This window comes from Aulonocara sp. 'chitande type north' Nkhata Bay, linkage group LG2 (genome assembly GCF_057382095.1).
Source record: "Aulonocara sp. 'chitande type north' Nkhata Bay isolate Kocher_YH1m ecotype deep benthic linkage group LG2, A_spYH_male_GT1.1, whole genome shotgun sequence".
Lineage (NCBI taxonomy): Eukaryota > Metazoa > Chordata > Actinopteri > Cichliformes > Cichlidae > Aulonocara > Aulonocara sp. 'chitande type north' Nkhata Bay.
This window is the reverse complement of record NC_141345.1, coordinates 23,367,998-23,377,722: the sequence shown is the minus strand read 5'-3', so window position 1 is coordinate 23,377,722 and position 9,725 is coordinate 23,367,998. Positions and strand designations below refer to the sequence as shown.

Genomic DNA, 9,725 nt, shown 5'->3' with positions numbered 1-9,725 from the left:
CATCTGATGTGTGACATGAAAACAAACAACTAATTTGTAATCCGCAGCCTGGAACCTGTGAGAAATAATATGAAAGATTACTTCACATTTTCTCTACAAACAGCCCTTTTTTCTTTTCATATTTGAGCAAGTTACAAGAATTAAAAGGAAGACGTATGCAGAAGGGCTTTTGCCCTGCTGGAAACCATCAAACCAAAACAGAACAAATTCAACGCAAGAAGTGGAACGAGGAAATGTGAAAAAATGAGAAAATATTACTGCAATTGTCAAATATGTGTCATTCCTGAGCCACACTGTGGCAGACATTAGGAAAAATAACTGAAGAATGAAATGAAAGAAAAATCTGGACGTGTGTGTGCTTTCATGCAAACTGTAATTGGAAAGTCACACTGGACAGCAATTTACAAAAAAAAGAGAAAGAAAATCTAAAAAGCCCCTGCTGATAACAGAATAAATAAATACAAAGTGGTTTCTGGGATTTTAGATGCAGAAGCTATGCTCCTCTCCATATGATTGATAACAGTAATCCTAAGAGACACTGTGAGAGAGGTAGAAAGTTGGTCAACATGGTCTTACAACCAAATATTAAAAATGACCATCTTACATTGTGATTAGTTTGTATACTAAACAAATAATCAGCCAAATTTGCAGAATTGCATTGATGCCCATATTTCACTTTCATCCTAGAGTGTGTATTAATTTATGTCAGTGCTGTAACTGAATTTTCCTACATCCATTTCTCACAGTATAGCTGGCAATTAACTAACGAAATTTCACTGCACACTCAGATGCTGACCTGCACTGTTTGGGTTCAGAATTGCTGGAATGGATAAGATATCTACAGCCCCGAGGTCTTCCTCTGATGTGCTGACTGTTAAAAAATTATCCAAAAAAAGGTTTTTGGGAACTCTGGAGCTTCTCTCTTTGAACTTGTAGTCAATGTCTGTTTTTTTCTGTCTACTGCTGGTGCTCCAGACAGAAAGTTGGAGCTTCTAAAAGTCAGACTGCACTTCTATGATCTCTTTACTGTGGCAAGCCCTCGCCCAGAAGCTTCAATTCCTGCTTTAAAGGCGGCCTTTGCTTTGAAAAGCTTTTCTTAAAAGTAGACGTTCAGGTGTTCGTCTCCTACTCCATCAGCTCATCAGACAATCTTCGCAGACGCTGTGACTACATGACAGAAGAACAAGGCTGTCAGAGGTTTCACAGCAGTCAGGATAGTCGAGGTTCTCCCCTGTCAAGAAGGACGTTTTCTTACTTCGTTTAAGCTGGAAATTCAGCCGATGAAAGAGTGAGTGATGGCTCCATCCCCTCCTCCAGTCTTTTCACAGACATGTAATTTTACTTTGACTGTTTTTAAACTCAAATTGTTCTTTAGAGTTAGCTGCACTCAGAGTCTGTCCCAAATTATCATACCTTAGTGCACTGATGAACCTTCAGATAGTTACAGAGACCATCACTAGTCATAGAAAAGGAGAAGATAGATTTCACTTTCACATTTCATTTTATCAGGAAAACAAAAAGGTGATGGACAATTGTGTCTTCAACTCATTGAATTAATTGAGATTTTGCAAGAGCAGATGGCATGTATGTTGTTAACAATCCATTTTCATTTATAGATAATTGCTGCCTAATTTATTGCTCTTTGTGTTTAAACTATAATAAATATAAACTGCTCTGAATGATTACCAAAATACAGACACGTCTTTGTCAGACATTTATTCTCTGTGCAAAGAACCCAAAGAGTTTAATATCTAACTTCTCCAGAACATTGTAATGTGTGTGCTGTGCAAGAAGGCAGGTTTAACACCCCAATGTTCAGAAACAGGTAGGTAAACTCAAAAAATCTGCTTTATTGCTGGCACTCACAATACGTAGAACATAAACTGTACAGATGCCTTATTAGAAAGTAAGGCCTATTACCCTATATTAATGACTGACTTTGCTAACTGCAGACTTCAGGGTTTATTAGAGACTTTAGAGACTTTTCACAGTGTAATGCTGAAGGATAACCAATGTATAAGAGTTTTCTTCACAACTTAGAATCAAGTTTGTAATCTTATATAATCCTACTCTGCACCACCGGATTATTCTGTTTCGCTTCCAACTGCTCCTTAAATGTAGCATTAATGCAAAATGGATATTTAAGCTAAACTCGTGGGACTGTCGTAGCACATCTGGATATGTGTCAGAGACACAGACACAGCGAGGAAATGTATAGATATAAGCTCAGCTGTAATCCAGAGGTCTGCCAGGAGTGCAGGTGTGACAGGGATTTAGCATCTGTTAGTCCTCTGCCAACATCCAAAGCAGTACTAACCGTTATCCTCATGCATAATTACCCCTGCACACACTCCATGTGGCTGATTCTTCTCCACAAGATTGCCCCAGTTGCTGTCTCAGCTCACTTTTAGAGCCTGATTTAGCAGCAGATTACAAAGTTAGATTAACACCAGCAAGCGTTGGGAATTACTTTCAAAAGCAGACCCCAGATCAGCGCAGAACTGTTTCTGCTGCAGGATCAGGTCTGGATTTTCTGAAGGCTACCTAAGCTTTGCTTTGAAATTAATGGGGAGATTGTAAAGGAATATTTAACTGTTGTTATTCAGTTTCTTCCCATTGTTATAAAATGAACCTTTAGGAATTGTTATTGGTCAGGTTTTCTAATTGGATTATATATCTATCTGGCACATGGGGTTAGACGGAGGTCAGGTAAAGAGAACTGATCGTATTACCTTTATTATCTGTATAATTTGTAAATAGACAAAGAAAAAAATTAATCTCTCTTTTCATGAGTGCCAGAGCATCAATTGCCTGGCCTCAATTTGTGTAGGAAATAGAACAAATGTGGAAGCGTGGTCTACAAATGTGTGTGTGTGTGTGTGTGTGTGTGTGTGTGTGTGTGTGTGTGTGTGTGTGTGTGTGTGTGTGTGTGTGTGTGTGTGTGTGTGTGTGTGTGTGTGTGTGTGTGTGTGCAGGCAGATGAGTGAATAATTCTCAGGTATTAATAATATTCTCAGTTATCATTAATTAAAATCTGATTAAGTGCACATGATTGGACTCAAGAAGGTGTAAGCTGTTTTATTTAATCTTTACTTTGCCACAGATGTGTGTGGAATTAACGTGCCACAGTCTTAAAGGTTTTCTAAGGCTTTCGGAGTACCGCTGTGGAAGCTTGAGGCAAATTGATTTAAACCAACCTCCAAATGATTTGAAATCAAACATTTCACTGTAAGGAAAACTCTTTTCAAGAATGTATTTAAAAATCTTCCCAGGACTGGCTTTTCTAGCAAATTCACCACAAGAGCAGATCATTTTACTCAAAAACAAACAAACAAACAAATAAATAAATAAATACATAAATCACCAATAAGCCTCACATTTATTCTCCAGGTAACTCTTGCCACTGTTAAAGCGTACGTGGCTGCAATCATTAACAGACTGCAAAAATTCGACCTGCAATGGAGAAATGCCAGCAAAAGGCTTTGCTGTCCAAAAAGAACATTAGTGCAAAACTACAATTTGCCAATGAACATGTAGGCCAAGACCACATCTATTGGTATAATGTGGTCTGCAGAGATGAATCGATGTTAAGAGCTGCACGGCCACAGTAACAGCAGTCACTTTGGCCCAGATGTTAGGGAATAGTGAACAATTAGTCAAAAAGGCCTGGGAAGTTTTTTTCTTACAAAAAGGGGCTTTTGAAGCCTGTAAGTCACTTCCAAAGTTTACTTGTCTGCAAATATGTGGGGAACAAAATAAAGATTAAAGGAAAGAGCTCTATCTTTGTCCCCCTGCAGTAAGGGGATTTGGTGCCTCTGTTTAGTTGCCAGGGGATTTTTCTGGCATTGTTTGGGTAAACGTCTCCCTTTAGAGCAAAGAGTCCCTGCAAATCAATACAAAGTTAGACAGACTGATCACCCTTATCCTGTGATGAAACAGTTCTTTTATGATGGGAGTGATCTCCTCCTGCATCACAATGCTTTCATCCATAGGGCACAAAGAGTCACTGAATTGATGTGATAAGGTCTTTACAGTCAACAGATCTCATCACCAAAACAAGCGAAATGATGGCTTAGTTAATGAGGGCAGACAAAAAGAGAGGAAGTGTGGGAGTCTTCCACAGACAAAAGCATAACTACAGAGGAAATAAGCGCATGCATGACTTATATAAGACCATGCATGCGCCACTCACCAGTGGCGGTCCTAGCCTGTTTGGCGCCCCGGGCGAACACTCCCTCTGCCCCCCCCCCACACACACACACACATTATACATTAACATAAAACTGTTGTCGAAACCATACTGAATTTCGCCAGAGACACACACACACATATGAAGAGAGAGACAGTATGCATTGTATGCAAATGGCTACCAAACAGCCATCATAATTTGTCATACACTGAACAGGACAAATCAAAAATTGACAATGACTAATTAATATTAAAATCTGTAACATAATGTATTGTTTGGAGTTTAGTCTGTTACTGTTACTATTTTTACCATTTCTTTTTGGAGCAACTGTAATCCACATTATTTCCTTAGGGATTAATAAAGTATTTTGATTCTGATTCTGATTGTTTCAGGATGACCTGCCATTATCCAATGACACATCTGCTTTCCTGTATCTTTTGCTCTTTTCTCCTCCTCTTCTTTTCTCTTTTTTCTAAACTGAGCACCTGATGGCTTTGAACTTTTCTTGTCCATCTTGGTTTTAATTTTACACTCCAGTATGAACACAAATCCCCCAACTCGAGGATCGCCACAACATGACCTAACAAACCTACACCTTAGTTCACAGATTCACTTTGTCTAAGGTTTATTTCTGGGATTTCGCACAACCCAGGATTCAAATCATGAATAGATAATGGGCTTGGATTTACACCATTATGAATGAAATGTGCTCTATTTGGAAGCAGCGGGTCTCCCTCCCCTTTTGATGGGTTGTGTGTGAGACTTTAAATCAGCAAACTGTAAATTATAAAATTTAAATTGTTATTGATCCCTTTACTCCTGGTCCTAAAGTGTATATTTATTTTCTTACTTATCTTATATTTATTGTTTGTTTACTTGCACTGCTATAACTGGAGCCTCGTCATCTCGTCTCTCTATATTAAACTGGACTGTATGTAGCGGAGATGACAATACAGACAATACAGTTTACTTTGACTTCAGCACCGAGCAGGCCGCCCGTGTCGCCCGTATCAAAAACCGCTACTGTCTCTCACTGTCAATTTCAAAGGCCCTTCATCCTATCACCAGATCTTCATTCTTCTTCATTTTATCTCCTACTGCCTCACTCTTTAATTCTTTAGGCAGTCAAAGCATAGCAGACAGCATGCTCAGAGAACAAAACACTGTGGGTGAAATTGAGCCTCAACATTTCACCTCTTGTCTGTCTTATTTTCGTTCCACTTCCTTCCCTTTCCTCTCTCTAATCAAACGGCCCACCTGCCTTTTAGTTCTTTTCGGAGGGGTGTCTCACTGCAGGGGATTTTATTTTTATTCCTCCCCTCTCTTCACCTCTCCTCTTCTCTCCAGAGTGTTGAGCTGTGATATATCATTCCCCTGGGCATTGGGGAGGCAGGTAGCCTTTTAAGGCTGTAGGTTCTTAGGGCTTGTTGATATAGTGATAGCCTGAAGAGATACTGAGCTTCTATTTATGTGTACCCTTTTTTTATGTGCATTTATTTTAATATATATGTGCATTTACTCTGTACCTTTGTGTGTGTAGATGCCTGGTTGTAAACTTCTCAGGAAGCAATTTTATGCACACTAAAAACACACGAAAGCTACACAGAACACAAACAGGTAACCTCCTAATTTCATGTAAATATATTTGTCCTTTGTTTTCTTCCCTTTTGTTGCACGTCTCATACAGACACACACGCGTGCACGCACGCACACGTGCAGGTTCAATTGAGCCATTAACACAGCCATGCATCTCTGATTGATTGATATTAATAGACGGAGCAAGAGGACCTTTCAAATAGTCTCCTTTGCCATTGTCCCTCCCCTGTTCCCACATGCACCTCTTCCTTCTCTCTCTCTCTCTCTTCCTCTCTCACACTGCCTCAGCATCTCATCTCGGTGCCACCAGCAGCATTAACAGTGAGGCAGTAGGCAGACTCTTTTTTTCCCCCCACACACAGCACAGACAGGAGCCGGCACTGATGCGCAAATGCACAGAAACGCACACACTCACATGCACTGGAAGCAAACAGGAACCGGACAGAGACTCCAGCTGCAGCATGTCCACTGGCTGCAGTCAGACATGTAGGAGGAGGAGGTGCTCTGCTCGCTGTTCCATGTCCGTTTCAGTCCTCTAAGCACCTCCCATCCCCCCGCGTTCGCTCCCTGGCTCTGCGGTTGCTGAGGGGCTGGCTGGAATGACCCGGGAGAGCGGGAGACACAAGGAGATGCGCTAGATGGGGCTGCCGGCTGGGAGGACTCTCTGATCCTTGCTCCCTCCTCCTCTCCATGCCGACAGAGACAGCAGAGCTCTGATCTGTCCCACAGATGTATGCCCATATAGGAGGGCATGGCTGTGTAACGCGAGGGTCTTCAACAAGCACAGCTTGAGAGGAGGACCACCACAGAGACACCAGGTAAGAGGTGCACAGCTGGGGCTACTCTGTTGGATTTCCATCTATATTGATCTACGCAGATGTGAAGGAATCGGCAATGTGTCTGAGATATAGAATATGTCATTGGTTTTTTTTTTCATCCTCATCAGTGCTCAACTGTTGGTTTGGTTATTTACTAAAGGTTTGTATCTGTTTTGTTTGTGTGTGCCTGCTGTGCTGCATGGCCATTGATTAGAAGGGAGATGGGTCTGTGGATGAGCACTGTGGCAGCATAATAATGGAATATGTCTCCTGGAGGACATGGTCTGATATCCATCTGAGGAATGTCAGTGGGAATGAAGAGGAAACAACAGAGAGGTAGCAGGAACGGGGAAGAAAAAGCAAAACAGAACAAGTGATTGAAAGTCCATGACATTTCGTATAATTTATATGACTGTCATATACTGTGGGCTTGTGCTGCTTTGGGGCTGGGAGGGGGGACCATTTTGCTTTGTTTGTTTTTTTTCTCCTACTGCTTCATTTGTAATTCATATATTCATCCCACACTCCACATTTGGACAGTTTTTCAATTACAGTCTAAACTAAAGGCTGTAATTCACAGTGTGGCAGGGTAGCTGAAAGTGCTCATGTTGAAGAAATGACGCAAAAATGCCACATAGGACTTTGAAGAAATGATGCCGACTTGCAGAGCGGGACTGGCCCCTGGGTACGAGTATGGCACAGATGAGGGTAGAAGTTTGGGTATGAACACAGGAAGAGCGATGAAACTGCAACAAACACATGTTGAAGCCGTGTGAGGTTAACACAGAGGATGCAAGTGAAACTGAACAATCACAACTATTAATACGAAAGATGAAATGGTGGTGGCATCCCCTGCAGACCAGGGAAAAGGTCAGTTTACAACCTCTGCTAATGAAGGATCTTTCCCCTGAACTCACCTCTAACACTCATTACAGGACTTTAAAATGGTTACAATGCCTTTATTTTTGTGTGTATATCAAAGACCAGGGGGCAGCAACAGCCTCAAAGTGCATTTCAAAGATTGGCTCTGGGTGAATGTGCTTATGCAGAGGTGCCTGTGGCTGACAGAGATGAGCTGTCCGGTACCGTTGCATGGAGCATACATCACTGAACGCAGGGCCATGGACCCAGGAGGAATCAACAGAAAGAAATCCATTACTTAGATGACCAGGCATCTCTGATCTCATCATTTGACTAGGCAGGCTATAGAGACAGTGGGAAGGAGCAAATAGAGAGAATGAGAGCATTGAGGGAAGCCAGTCAGATGTGGAGAGAACACTTGCTTCAACGCCATGATTAATTATAGAGGCAGTACATTCAACATGTGCCAAGAAATATCAATATTTTCCATTATGCGGCGTGTTTAAGAATGGACGGTGGCTGATTTAAAGGTTGTTTTTAAAAGCCATACTGCAACATCCATCTAAATGCCACTCAGCTCACTCAGTCTGGTTAGACTGGGGTTTGATAGAGTGGATGTCTGAGGTTGATTAGGTGTGCTTTTGCGGAAAATATATGCGTAGGTTGATTGTACGGCAGTAAACAAGAAACACTGGTGTAGACCACAGTTTATCAGGTAAATTTTACTTCAGAAAAAACATGTTTTATGAATTTATAAAACATGATTTAAAGCCACATTAAAGCCCAGTAATATTTTATATGATCTTGTTGTACATTGCGCTTTCAGATGCAGCTGCTATGTCATCTTATCTGCCAAGTTCTGCTTAGTCATTAGAGGAAGCAATACAGCCCCAAGGTTATCGACTACAGCAAATTAACAAAACTTGCGATGCAGCCATTGCCCAAGTGCACAAACTTATCAACCTCTCATAATATGGCTCATTGAGAGATCCCCAGTAAGAGGCCCACCACTGACAAATACACAGCCTGGACATGCTTTCAAAATCCAATCAGCTTCATGTAAGGAGAACTAGCTGGCACAGGCTGGCAGTTCTGAAGAGGCACATAAAAGCACAGTTAACAGACTTGGCACTAGATAAAACCTACCGATTACACCAATTACAGTAGAGGGCATTTAAATGAGTGGAAACAACATGCATTATTTCAGTCTCATGAACATTTTACCCTGATAGTTGAGCACAAGTGGATAGCTCTGTTGCAAGACACGTGGGCACTCCAGAGATGCACATGAATAGGCACACTTGCACCAGCTGCTTTGATTTTAAATCTAAGCAGTGATGCCTATCTACAGTCTTGTCAGGCACAATGATTTCTGTCCAGTTTTCAAAGCTCTGCAGGACTTCAAAGCAACAATGTAGAGTGGAATTAAAGGATAAGGGTAGGGATGTTTTATATTTTTATTGCAATCAAATGTGGTTTAAAAAATGAATGACATGGTACAGCGGGTATTCCAGAGATCAAAAATATGGAGCTATTACAGTCTTGTTGAGATAAACTATCCCTGTCTTTCCTGTTATGTTGGGATGTGCCGATCACTACCACTGAATTGATTTTATTGACATCCAGCTGCAATATCAACCATCAGGGCAAGTTTAGGTCTCTAAACTCACCAAAATAGCTCTGACCAGTTGAGACATCATCGACCGAGATGCTGAGGGTATGCCATCTGTGGGTAACTTGTGGGGTCTCTGTGGACTGGACTTGTTCCAGCCTGTATCCTGCTGATGCTTCATCAGATTGGAAGTGGGGAGTCTGCAGACTAGGTGAAGGCCTTAGGCTGTTTATCATGTACAAGCCATTTCTGAGCAGTTTTTGTGCATTGCCCTGCTGGGGGTGGCTGATGCCATTGGGAATACTGTTGCCACGGGTGGTGTGCTTGATCCGCAACAATGTTGCAGGTGGGTGGTATCTATCTATCTATCTATCTATCTATCTATCTATCTATCTATCTATCTATCTATCTATCTATCTATCTATCTATCTATCTATCTATCTATCTATCTATCTATCTATCTATCTATCTATCTATCTACAATGTTCTGTTACTGTCACCCTTGACAACCAGCTGTTCTGTTCTGGTGCTGTATCTCAGGGCCAGTTTGGCCAAGCTGGAGGCCTCAGACGCACACACGACAGAAAAACGTTAATAAACTGGCAATGTTACTGTGGTAATAAATATCTGAGTAACAACATGCATATTA

At 41.3% G+C, this 9,725-nt stretch overlaps 1 protein-coding gene across 3 annotated transcripts in view; it reads left to right on the top strand.

The window, feature by feature from the left end:
* The first annotated feature begins 6,101 nt into the window (after positions 1-6,101).
* Positions 6,102-9,725, top strand: part of frmpd3 (FERM and PDZ domain containing 3) — a 96,917-nt gene continuing 93,293 nt past the window's right edge. For all 3 annotated transcript variants that reach the window (XM_086311351.1, XM_086311370.1, XM_086311343.1), the window contains exon 1: positions 6,102-6,603. The gene's annotated coding sequence lies outside the window, so the exon portion shown is untranslated. The remainder of the gene's footprint in view (positions 6,604-9,725) is intronic.